This window comes from Euleptes europaea, chromosome 4 (assembly GCF_029931775.1).
Source record: "Euleptes europaea isolate rEulEur1 chromosome 4, rEulEur1.hap1, whole genome shotgun sequence".
NCBI classification, from domain to species: domain Eukaryota; kingdom Metazoa; phylum Chordata; class Lepidosauria; order Squamata; family Sphaerodactylidae; genus Euleptes; species Euleptes europaea.
This window is the reverse complement of record NC_079315.1, coordinates 11,393,808-11,407,210: the sequence shown is the minus strand read 5'-3', so window position 1 is coordinate 11,407,210 and position 13,403 is coordinate 11,393,808.

The following is a 13,403-nucleotide window of genomic DNA, read 5'->3' as shown; positions in this document are numbered from 1 at the left end:
AGCCGATAGACATCAGTTCACCTGGAGAAGATGGCCGCGTTGGCAATTGAACACTACGGCTCTGAAGTCCCTCCCCTCCCCAAACCCCGCCCTCCTCAGGCTCTGCCCCCCAAAAAACCTCCAGCCAGTGGCGAAGAGGGACCTGGCAACCCGAATCACAGATCTTCTTCAGCCCGACATTTGGGGATTCATAGGGTTGCCAGGTGCCTCTTCGCCACCGGTGGCAGGTTTTTGGGGCGGAGCCTGAGGAGGGCGGGGTTTGGGGGAGGGGAGGGGCTTCAATGCCATAGAGCCCAATTGCAAAGCAGCCATCTTCTCCAGGGGAACTGATCTCTATCAGCCAGAGATCAGTTGTAACAGTGGGAGATCTCCAGCTAGTACCTGGAGGGTGGCAACCCTAGGGATGCACCAGGCTTCTCCCCCACCAGCAAAGCCCTTTTTTTTTGCATTCCTAGAGGCTAGAGATTCATGTTTTTTTTGGAAGGGGGAAGAAAGAAAGCTGAAAATCCTCAGGAATCCAAATGCCGTACTGCTGGTCAGCTTCTTTTCACCTCTTCCAGGCGCTTGCATGAAATCATAGAATACCCCATCCCTATTTCTACACAGCCACCGCCGATGTCACGTTATATTTCCTTTTTAAAAAAAATCGAGGATGGGCAACTAATTAATTTCTACTCACCAGCATCAAGGCACATCTGTTACATGACAGGATTTGTTACACTTCGTATCACCGCAGCAGCTGAGCGCCTGCCAATCCAGGCCGCTCGGGGGGTCTCCTTTTTCTGTCCCTCTTTGCATCGTGTGTAAAAATGTGATAAATAATGGAGGAAAGAACAAGGACGCAGCAGGGGAGTCGTCCTGGGAGCCCGGGCGGTCGCGTCTCGAAGCCGCTGACACCCGAGCAATTACAGGGTTGCGTTCCGCGGGTCCCAGGCTGCGGGGTAGCAAGCCTCTCTCCCATTGTTCTTTGCATTATTCAAAAATGTGCGAATTAGCAGCACGGCTTCCCAATAATGTTGTATTCAAGTCAGAAGGGCCTGCTGGATGGATGCATCTGAAGGTTAACAAGACATGCGCCAAACTGGGCCCATGCCAGAAGAAGAAGAAGAAGAAGAAGAAGAAGAAGAAGAGGAAGAGGAAGAGGAGGAGGAGGAGGAGGAGGAGGGTTGGTTTTTATATGCCAACTTTCTCTATTACTTAAGGAAGAATCAAAGAGGCTTACAATCACCTTCTCTCCCCCTCCCCACAACAGACACCCTGTGAGGTAGGTGGCGCTGAGAGAGCTCTAAGAGAGCTGTGACTAGCCCAAGATCACCCAGCAGGCTTGACGTGGAGGAGTGGGGAGTCAAACCTGGTTCCCCAGATTAGAGTCCGCCGCTCGTGTGGAGGAGTGGGGGAATCAAACCCGGTTCACCAGATCAGAGTCCAACGCTCCAAACCACCGCTCTTAACCACTACGCTAGGCTGACTCTCTCCTGAGATCAGGCGCCACGCATGGCTGCCCCCCTCTGGAATTTGGTTCTGTGGTCCCAATCTCCGTGCTGCTTCACAACATTGTTTTAGGCAGCACACCCAAGTAGCGTTGCCAGGTCCCTCTTCTCCACCAGTGGGAGGTTTTTGGGGGGAGCCTGAGGAAGTCGGGGGTTGGGGAGGGGAGGGACTTCAATGCCCTAGAGTCCAATGGCCAAAGCAGCCATTTTCTCCAGGTGATCTGATCTCTATCGGCTGGAGATTTGTTGGAATAGCAGGAGATCTCCAGCTACTACCTGGAGGTTGGCAACCCTACACCCAAGGTGCTTCAAGGGGACACTTAAAAAGAGACAGAGGAGAGTCAGGTCTTGCTGGAAAATCCATTTGCTGGGAATGTTGGCTGAAGCACTTGGTGAGGAGGGATCTCTCTTTCTTGGAAATCTGATGTGGGGTAGTAGACCGGTTGCCTTATAGGGATGCCTTTAGTGCCTCCCCCTGTATGGTGCCTTCCCCTGTAACCCGTAGGGTTTTCAAGGCAAGAGACGAACAGGGGCGGTTTGCAATTGCCCACCTCTGTATAGCAACCCTGGACTTCCTTGGTGGTCTCCCGTCCAAGTCCAAACCCGGGCCGACCCTGCTTAGCTTCTGAGATCTGATGAGATCGGGCTAGCCTGGGGCCATCCAGGCCAGGGCACCCCCTGTACAGCAGTAAATAAATATTATAAAGGCACCACAAGACTCCAGCGCTTCCTCTCCTCCAAAGGGAACAGACCCGAGTCAATACCAGCCACTGGAATACTCACACTTTGAAGAACCGGGACGGACGTCATAATATAATTGTGATAAATAAACAGAAGGAATCGAATCAATGGCATAAATCTCTAGGAATCAATCCGCAGTATTTTTCTTCCCCTCCATGCAATCAGCACGCAATTGTTGCCCAAATGCTTTCCCGAGACGGAGATGCTGAACCACAGCCTGTTCTAGGCCCTGGAAGTATAATACCTGTGTGCATAAAATGTGCTGCTTCTCAAAGGTCCTTTGTACAGCCATCCCAAATACCCACAATGTGGATGTGGAGATACAACCCACCCCCCACAGAGAGAGAGACAGTTCTGATGCTGTTTTTTTTACACACCCATTTTGCACACCTTAAAAGCGACCTCAGCAGCCGTGAGATCTAAAAACTGGCTTTTAAAAAATCAGAGCCCAAAAAACCTCTCAAGGTGATGGATTCTGTGTCCTGCGCTACATTCTGATAGAATCATGGACTACCCAAAAAAACGGAGAACGTAATAAGAAAGGCCCTGCTGGATCAGACCAAGGCCCATCAAATCCAGCTGTCTGTTCACACAGTGGCCAACAGGGTGCCTCCAGGAAACCCACAAGCAAGACGACTGCACCAGCACCATCCTGCCTGTGTACCAAATCACCTAATACAGGGGTCTCAAAACAGCGGCTCCTGAGCCACATGCGGCTCTTTGGCCCATTGAGTGCGGCTCTCCGAACTTGGATCGGAGCCCCTGCTCTTGTGCCCGCTCGCGCCGGCAGCTGGGCTGTGGAGCCGGCGAGCCTGAGAGAGAGAGAGAGAGCGGGCGCACTGTCTCTCCCCCCACCACCATGGAGAATGGCCGGGTCCCCCTTTCCCTTGCCCTCAGTGATTGGGAGGCTAAAGCCTCCCCTCCCCTCTAGCCACGCGATTACTGGGCGGGCGGCTCGGCGGTTCCTGCCCCCCCGCTTATCAGCTGTTGGGCGGGGTGGGCTTCCTTTGGTAGACCTGGCCTCCGGCTGAGTCCCACTGGGAGGCCATGTCTACCCACTGGCTTTCTTGGCGGTAGACCTGGACTCCGAGGAGGGGGAAAAGTCCCCCTTCAGAGGCCAGGTCTTCCAATTGGCTTCTATGGGCCTCCGGAGGCCAGGTCTACTGCCAAGAAAGCCAATGGGTAAACCTGGCCTCCCAATGGGACTCAGCCGGAGGCCAGGTCTACCAATAGGCTTTTATGGCAGTAGACCAGGCCTCCAGACGAGGACTCCGGACAGGGAGGGAGAAATGGCAGGGACTTACAATTTAATTTTTATCAATAAATAAGATCGCTATTAAGTATGATATCAAGTTTTATTCAGTGTACCTATCGTTTAATTAAGACTTAAAACTTTAATTAAAGTTTATTAAGTTAATAAACAGTGTACCTACCTATATAGTTTAAGTTTAAGAAATTTGGCTCTCAAAAGAAATCTCAATCGTTGTACTGTTGATATTTGGCTCTTTTGACTAATGAGTTTGCCAACCCCTGACCTAATAGAATAGGCCTGCTCCTCTGATCCTGGAGAGAATAGGGAGGCATCATGACTAGTATCCATTTTTACCACAAATAGCCCTCTCCTCCATGAACATGTCCACTCCCTGCTTAAAGCCTTCCAAGTTGGCAGCTGTCACCCCATCCTGGGGCAGGGAGTTCCACAATTTAACTATGCATTATCTGTTTTGAATCTCTCACCCTCCAGCTTCAGCAGATGACCCCGCGTTCTGGTATTATGAGAGAGGGAGACAAGCTTCTCCCTGTCCACTCTCTCCATACCGTGCATAATTTTACAGACCTCTATCGTGTCTCCCCTTAACTGCCTTCTTTCCAAGCTAAACAGCCCTACGCTTTTTAACCGCTCCCCATAGGGCAGTTCCTCTAGCCCCCTGATCATTTTGGTCGCTCTTTTCTGCACCTTCTCAAGCTCTGCAACATCCTTTTTTAGGCGTGGTGACCAGAACTGTACACAGAATTCCAAGTGTGGTCTCACCATAAATGTGTACAAGGGCAGTATGATAGGAGCAGAGGAATTCTTTGCATCTGAAGGTGTGTGCATGCACGTACTATACAGCTGTCAGTGTTACCTGCCAGCCCTCTTGTTTGCATGCGGGGTGCGTAGATCTGTCTTTCAGCTTCACACACAGATACGATTTTATGTCGTGGATTATCGAGGTTTCTCTCCCTTTCTTCCAGCTTTTCATCTCCCTCTCTCTGGGGAGGTGTACAAACCATCTTTACAAATCATGCCTTTCTAATCCGTATCCTTGCCTCTGCCTTCAGTTGGCTTCTACGAGAGGAGGCTGCTTTCCGTTCTGTCCAGGTGATGGGCCGGGGCCACCATCACTTCCACGAGACACCTGCGTGGTGTAGTGGTTAAGGGCAGTGGTTTGGAGCGGTGGACTCTGATCTGGAGAACCAGGTTCGATTCCCCGCTCCTCCACGTGAGCGGCGGAGGCTCATCTGGCGAACCCGGTTGGTTTCCCCACTCCTCCACATGAAGCCAACTGGGTGACCTTGGGCTAGTCACAGTTCTCTCAGAACTCTCACAGCCCCACCTACCTCACAGGGTAATGGGGGGCTGTGGGGCAGATTCAGTGTTTCGGTGTGGTTGGGAGCGCTCGCGTGGTATCGCAAAATGTGCGTCAGCTTGACCAAAGGGGGCTTGCGTGGTGGGTGTTACTTCCCAGTGTGGAAAGCAAGGAGACACGGCAGAATTAAGACCACAGGAGTTGTCTTGTTGGCTGAGCGTGGTGTAGCGGTTAAGAGCGGTGGTTTGGAGCACTGGACTCTGATCTAGAGAACTGGGTTTGATTCCCCACTCCTCCACATGAGTGGCGGAGGCTAATTTGGTGAACTAGATTTGTTTCCCCAGTCCTCCACACAAAGCCAGCTGGGTGAACTCGGGCTAGTCACACTCTCTCAGCCCCACCTACCTCACAGGGTGTCTGCTGTGGGGAGGGGGTGGGAAGGTGATTGAAAGCCGGTTTGATTCTTCCTTAAGGGGTAGAGAAAGTCGGCATATAAAAACCAACTCTTCTTCTTCCTCCTCATCCCGTGCCCATCTGCTGTCCCACATGGTCTCTGAGGGGCTCCAACGGGGCCGCTTGTGACCTTTTCAGATCTGGAGAGTATTTATTCTAATTTCCAAAAGCAGAGAACCAAGGAATATATTCAACCACAAGAAAGGTCAACGAAAGAGCAACCATCTGAACAGCGCAAAGTTTGAGAATCCCTCTGAGAGGAGAAAGTCTTAAAAAAGGGCCTGGAAAGGGAGCAGGGCAGAGGAGTAGAGATAGGCTTGCCCGCACCGGATTGGAAAATCCTGGAGATTTAGGGATGAAACCTGGAGAGGGAGGGATTTGGGGAGGGGAGGGACCTCACTGGGGTATAATGCCATAGAGTCCACCCTCCAAAGCAGCCATTTTCCTCCAGTGGAACCGATCTCTGAAGCCTGGAGATAAGTTGTAATTCCAGGAGAACTCCAGGTAGAGTTGCCAACCTCCAGGGACTAGCAGTTCAAAAAGAAATAGTACCGATATTCTATTATGCAAAACAAAACTTTAGTGAAAGTGAACAAAGTGCAAGGGTGAAACAAGACACAATTCAACAACACAATACAATTAACATATACGTAGCTCTCAAGGAGTCTTCAATGTAGTCGTCTAGAGTCAATAAGCTAATCCAAAAGTTTTCTTTTCATGAATATTCTTAAAAGAGACGGTGGAAGTGATCAAATCGAAACGCATTCTTGATACAAGCCTTCCTCAGGACAGATGTGATATTATTCACTGGCATTTGAGGAGCCTTGTCTCCCGTCATTTAAACGGTGCGCTGATGAAGCCGCCGCTGCGGCGGTGAAAACGTTAAGTTAATCCGGACTGCGTTTCGATTTGATCACTTCCACCGTCTCTTTTAAGAATATTCATGAAAAGAAAACTTTTGGATTAGCTTATTGACTCTAGACGACTACATTGAAGACTCCTTGAGAGCTACGTATATGTTAATTGTATTGTGTTGTTGAATTGTGTCTTGTTTCACCCTTGCACTTTGTTCACTTTCACTAAAGTTTTGTTTTGCATAATAGAATATGGGTACTATTTCTTTTTGAACTGCTGTACCCTTATTAGTACCAAGTGCCTCTTTTTTCCAGGCCAACCTCCAGGGACTAGCTGGAGATCTCCTGCTATTACAGCTGATCTTCAGCCGATAGAGATCAGTTCCCCTGGAGAAAATGGCCGCTTTGGCCATTGGACTCTATGGCATTGAAGCCCCTCCCCAAACCCTGCCCTCCCGGCTCCGCCTCGAAAACCTCCCACTGGTAGCGAAGAGGGATCTGGCAACCCTCACCCCAGGCCCCACCTGGAGGTTGGCAACCCTAGGCAGAGAGAGGAAAATACTTCCCTTGAATGAAAACGGTCCTGGCCAGGAGGAAGCTGAAAAATTTCAGTAGGGGAGAAACAGGGAAATTCAGGGGCCCCTTCGTGCATTATATTTTTATGCATACACCTGATATTTTAAGCATACATCTGAAATTGCAACTTGTTAATGTGTCAGACAGAGTGTGACAGACAGCGTGTGTGGAAACGTGTGTCGTTTTTCAAAAACGACAGCAAAAATTCTCAGGAAGATGAATCTTTTGAGCAGCGAGATCTAGACTTAGCAGGCTGGCGAGCAGGATCTGTTGCTGTATTAGCGTGTGAAATGGTGTTAATTTGGGGGATAAGTGGAGACAGGGCGGAGGTGAGAACGGAGGCATTAGAGCTGGCAGGACCGCATCTAATTCAACCAACACGGTTCCAGGCAGGTAACTGTGCAAATCCGCTGCAGCCACAGCCGCAAAAAAATCTTGCAGCGCCTTGAAAATGAACACGTATATTAGAGCATAAGCTTGGTCAGATGCACGAAGTGTTACATTCAATTGGCAGCTATATATAGATATTTGAAGCCATTTGGGAATGTGCACAGGGTGTTTTTGAAGCGGTGGTTTTTAATGTTGTTTAATGTATCTTGTCAATTTATTTATATTTATTGATTTTCTTCATTTATACCCTGTCTTCCTCCCCCATGGGGAATGAAAGCAGCATACATATGGTTGCCAGCTCCGGGTTGGGAAATACCTGGAGATTTTTGGGGTGGAGCCTGAGGAGGGCAGAGTTTGGAGAGGGGAGGGACTTGAATGCCATAGAGTCCAATGGCCAAAGGGGAGATTTTCTCCAAGGGAACTGATCTCTATCGGCTGGAGATATGTTGTAATAGCAGATCTCCAGCCACCACCTGGAGGTTGGCAACCCTAAGCATACATCATTCTCCTCTCTTCTATTTTATTCTCACAACAACCCTGCAAGGCAGGCGAGGCTGAATGTGTGTGACTAGGGTGTATTTCATCTGTCTTATTTCACACACTAGTGTTGTTAAGAGAAATTCTGTTAACTCCTCTTTATCCCATTTCTCCCTGACAAACAACAATCTGTTTCTTTTCCTCTTTTTAAGGAATTTGGAGTCGGATTCTGATCAGTTCCATTTTGATCAAAGAGGAATCCAAAGAGAGGAGGGGACAGGAAGGGAGGTCCTGCCAAATTTCAGAATTTCACTCTGTACATGCTCAGAGGCAGGCCACGACTTCCCAAACCCTCCTAGCCTCCTATTCGAGTGCCTCCCTGTGATGCGTAACATAAAAACAACCGTGTGGGCTGAAATGTAAAAAGAGTGCATTTTCCTCTCCAAAGAGAAAATGAAAGAGAAATCCTTCTTTTAAAAGAGAACAAAGAATAAGAGGAAGAAAAGGCTATATCTTTTTTTTTAAAGTGAATTTCAGAAAAAGAAATCCCTTTCCTCATAACAATGCTGTTTTGCAAACATCAGTGGCCATTTGGAAGACTGAAGCCGACATTAAGACCAGCTTTGTATAGATTTTAAAATACACAGGTCCAGGCTTTAAAGAAGATTCATAATGGGAGTATGAACTGCTGAACGCTGGCAATATTGCTGAGGACAAAATGTATGAAAATAGTGTCTATTAATTCTTGCAAGTGAAGGGGCGGGAAATATGGGGGCTGTGTCATCACAGCTCCCAAAACACACGTAATCTTTTCTGTCCCAGTATTCATTCCGGAAAATAAAAACAGGGCTGCGGGATTTCTACACTGTTTAGAATGAACTGGGGGAAGCCAGTTGGGTAACTATTGGCTAGTACCTGTGACATCACCAACACCCACAAGTTTCTAGGGCAGTTTTGCAACTCATTTGCAATTGAGCATATGAACACATGAAGCTGCCTTATACTGAATCAGACCTTTGGTCCATCAAAGTCAGTATTGTCTACTCAGACTGGCAGAGGCTCTCCAGGGTCTCAGGCAGGGGTCTTTCACATCAACTACTTGCCTAGTCCCTTTAACTGAAGATGCCGGGGATTGAACCTGGGACCTTCTGCATGCCAAGCAGATGCTCTACCACTGAGCCACAGCCCCTCCCCATGGCTCTCCAGGGTGTCACATCAACTACTTGCCTAGTCCCTTGAACTGGAGATGCCGGGGATTGAACCTGGGACCTTCTGCATGCCAAGCAGATGATCTACCACTGAGCCACGGCCCCTCCCAATCGCTTCTGAATAATTTTAGGAGGTGAACATAATTTGCGTGGCGAGAAGGGACAAGACAAAGGGCTGGTGCATTTCCTCAACACGGAAGGAACGCACCGATTCAGTACCTGATGCTGAGGTATACATTTTGTAACCACTGTTGCCCTGCGGGGCTCAAACTGTGGTTGAAGCAGCAGACACAACTAACGCTTAAAATGTAATGTCCGTCTTCACCCTTATGGTCATATACGTATAAGTCAGGCCTGCCACAGTTACATGCCAAGCTAGAAAGTGAGGATAAGGGGTGTGAAACTCTCCTCTCAACCACCACTTAGTGTCGCATGTTTCTTCTTGGAGAGGGGAGGGACTTCAATGCCATAGAGTCCAATTGGCAAAGTGGCCATTTTCCCCAGGGGAACTGATTTCTGTCGCCTGGAGAGCAGTTGTCATAGCGGGAGATCTCCACCCACCCACCTGGAGGTTGGCAACCCTACACAGACACCAAAACAAACCCACTGAGTTTGGTGCTATGAACGTCGTATGGAAGGGGCTGTGGCTCAGTGGTAGAGCATCTGCTTGGAATGCCCTGGAGGCCTCTCGATTTTAGGCAGGAGGAAGTAGGGTTTCCAAGTCCCTCTTTGCCACCGGTGGGAGGTTTTTGGGCTGGAGCCTGAGGAGGGCAGGGTTTGCAGAGGGGAGGGACTTCAAAGCCATAGAATCCAATGGCCAAAGCGGCCATTTCCTCCAGGTGAACCGATCTCTATCCGCTGGAGATCAGTTGTAATAGTAGGAAATCTCCAGCTAGTACCTGGAGGTTGGCAACCCCATCTCCAGGGGAACTGATTTCTATCGCCTGGAGATCAGCTGTAATAGCGGGAGATCTCCAGCCACCACCTGGAGGCTGGCAGCCCTACACAGACACCAGAACAAACCCATTGGGTTTGGTGCTATGCACATCATATGCATGGAACTGATGGAAGCCAAGCAGGGCTTGGACTCTGGAGGCCTCTGGATTGCAGGCAGGAGGAAGCCCTAAGGGAATACAGCATGAATGTATAGCCCTGGGTGTGTTTGGGGACATTGTACAGGGGAGAGGGTGGCCAGAAAAGGATCTCAGCACATGTGGGCTTTCTCAGCATGGGTACGGGGGCCTAGAAGCAGCAAGCCCCCTCCTGACTGATGGGGTGGGGGTTTGTTGCTGTTGCCAGGGATGCTGCGGTTGCGAAGTCCGGATTTTACGGAGACGGTTTTCTTCCTCCTTCGCTACCGGGGAAGCTTTGTGCCACCGCATTGTGCCGCCACTGGCGCATTGACCCCCTGCCTCCCCACATAGCGGGATGCGAAGACCGGCCTGCCCACTGCAAAATGGCCCGCTTCGAAGCAGAGTAAACAAGCCCTGTTCCGCACCCGCACCCCATCCAAACCGAAGGGATCGGTGATTTCTCTTTGCAGTGATGGAGATTGGGGTGGGGGGCGTTCAGGCTGGCCCTTATCCGTCTGGAATGAACAATGACAGTTCTGGCAGAGGGAGGCGAGGTCTCCAGGGAAGGGGAGCCCTCCAGGCCCAGGAAAGAGGCGACAGGTGAGCAGGCAGGGGGGAAGAAGGGCAGACGCCGCCCGAAAGGGAAGGGAAAGGCTGCCTGGGCCTTTTTATCTGGCTAATGAAAAGCAGCCAGCGTGTCGGAGAATGGGGGAGCAGCGGATCGATGGAGAGATAAAAACCTGAGCGAGGCAGGCTCAGGCGGGGGAAGGAAAGGGAGGGAGGAAGCCGGTTTGGGGTTTGCTCTCCCCCAGCGCTGTCTCTCTCCCACCTCCTGGGGCGGCAGGCAAATGTAAATGGGATTGGCAGAGGTGCTGGATTAGAACGGTGACTTTGCACATCCGTCGGGAAAGGGGTGGGAAGGAGGGATGTGGGGAGTCAGGCCCTAGACGCCTAGAGGATGCTTTTGCGGAGCTTCTTAATAAGCATCTCTCTTTCTGTGTGTGTGTGTGTGTGTGTGTGTGTGTGTTCAAATTCGGGGTTGCCAACTCCTGAAATGCCTGGAGATGTGGGGGCAGGAGCCTGAGGAGGGCAGGGTATTCATTAGGCATGGTTTGGAGAGAGTAGGCAGGGAGAAGCTTTCCCCCCTCTCTCATAATACCAGAACGCGGGGTCATCTGCTGAAGCTGGAGGGGGAGAGATTCAGAACAGATCCAAGGAAGGATTTCTTCACACAGTGCATAGTTAAAAGGTGGAACTCCCTGCCCCAGGATGGGGTGATGGCTGCCAGCTTGGATCAGACCAAGATCCATCAAGACCAGCAATCTGTTCACACAGTGCATAGTTAAAAGGTGGAACTCCCTGCCCCAGGATGTGGTGATGGCTGCCAACTTGGATCAGACCAAGATCCATCAAGACCAGCAGTCTGTTCACACAGTGGCCAACCAGGTGCTTCTAGGAAGCCCACAAAAAAGACAACTGCAGCAGCACCATCCTGCCTGTGTTCCTTTACAGCACCTAATAGAATAGGCACACTCCTCTGATCCTGGAGAGGATAGGTATGCATCATGAGGATGTGAGGGCGATCTGGCTGCGACATCTGTCACCCCATTGATCGCCAGGGTTGATTCGGCTGATCTGGCAGGTATGCATCATGACTAGTATCCATTTTGACTAGTGGCCATGAATACCCCTCTCCTCCATGAACATGTCCACTCCCTTCTTAAAGCCTTCCAAGTTGGCAGGCATCACCACATCCTGGGGCAGGGAGTTCCACCACTTAACTCTGCGTTGTGCGAAGAAACACTCCCTTTTGTCTGTTTTGAATCTCTCAGCCTCCAGCTTCAGCAGACGACCAGGCGTTCTGGTATCATGAGAAGAGGGGCAAAACGAAGTAAATAAAGAACGGCATCTCATTCTCCCTCTTCAGTACCTCCAAGTGAGTTATAGTAAGCTAAGGGATGGAGATTTGGCCAAGGTCATCAGGACAGCGTCACAGCTCAGTAGCCGCAAATGGAGTTCTCTGCCCCATGCAACCGCGCTCATCCCACAAGATACCGGCTTGTGAATGTCCCGGCTATAAAAACGCCTTAAGGACGCACAGTAGGACCCCAGCACGCCGCAACCCCAAGGAACAGCTCAGCATCTCACCGCTTAAACCCACTATCATGCCCCCGTTCAAGATGCCCAGCCAGGCGTGAAGCCTTCCCTCTAGACATTTAATTAAAAAGTAGCCGAGGGTAGCCTTTCGCAAAGGACCAGCGTTCTCGGCTTAGTTTGTGTGATATGACTTTTCTCTCCAGCATGGCTGGTTCCGGGGGACTTTACTTGAGGAGTGTTTCTAAGCCTGGGGTCCCCAGTCTTTTTCAGCCTGCGGGCAACTTCGGCATTCCGAGGCAGGGCGGTGGGCACAGCCTCAAAATGGCTGACCGGGGAGGCGGAGCCAACCACAACATGTCAGGGAGTGAAGGCATACATAACTAGGGTTGCCAACCTCCAGGTACTAGCCACAAAAAAGAGCACTCCTGTGCTATTACCACACGGTTTGGAAATCAGCAGAGCAATAACTGTACAGAGCGAACACACAAGTAACGTGTTTAAACATATATTCAACCAAAGTGCAGTGATACATATAAAACACACATACAACTATGTACACAGATATACAATGTTTTTTCTAATGCAGTCTTTGTGCAAAAAATATTTCTATAGTAGAAATGGCTTCCTCCAAAGATTGGAATATTAAAAAGTACCTTGTGGACCTTTTAAAGATATTTTCTACAACTACTGCTACTATAGAAAAATTTTTTGCACAAAGACTGCATTAGAAAAAACATTGTATATATGTGTACATAGTTGTACGTGTGTTTTATATGTATCACTGCACTTTGGTTGAATATATGTTTAAACACGTTACTTGTGTGTTCGCTCTGTACAGTTATTGCTCTGCTGATTTCCAAACCTCCAGGTACTAGCTGGAGATCTCCTGCTATTACGACTGATCTCCAGCCGATAGAGATCAGTTCCCCTGGAGAAAATGGCTCCTTTGGCAATTGGACTCTATGGCTTTGAAGTCCCTCCCCTCCCCAAACCCCGCCCTCCTCAGGCTAGGCCCCAAAAACCTCCCACTAGTGGCAAAGAGGGACCTGAGCGGTTCCTCAGTGGAACAGGCTTCCTCAGGAGGTGATAAACTCTCCTTCCCTGGAGGCTAGATGGCCATCTGTCAGCAATGCTGATTCTGTGACCTTAAGCAGATGATGGGAGGGAGGGCATCTTGGCCATCTTCTGGGCATGGAGTAGGGGTCACTGGATGTGTGTGTGTGTGTGGGGGGGAGATAGTTAGTAATTTCCTGCATTGTGCAGCGGGTTGGAATAGATGACCCTTCCAAGTCTATGATTCTAACCCTATACATAACTCTAATAGTAACTCTTCAACATTGCAGGCAGAAGCTCTATGTAACAGGATGCCTTTTAAAAACCAGCATATTATTTTTAAGTATTTTCTTGGACAAACGTAGCTTGCCTTTGGTCATGCAGTGAAGATCCTTGTGCTGTGGTGGCAGCTGCTGCTAAA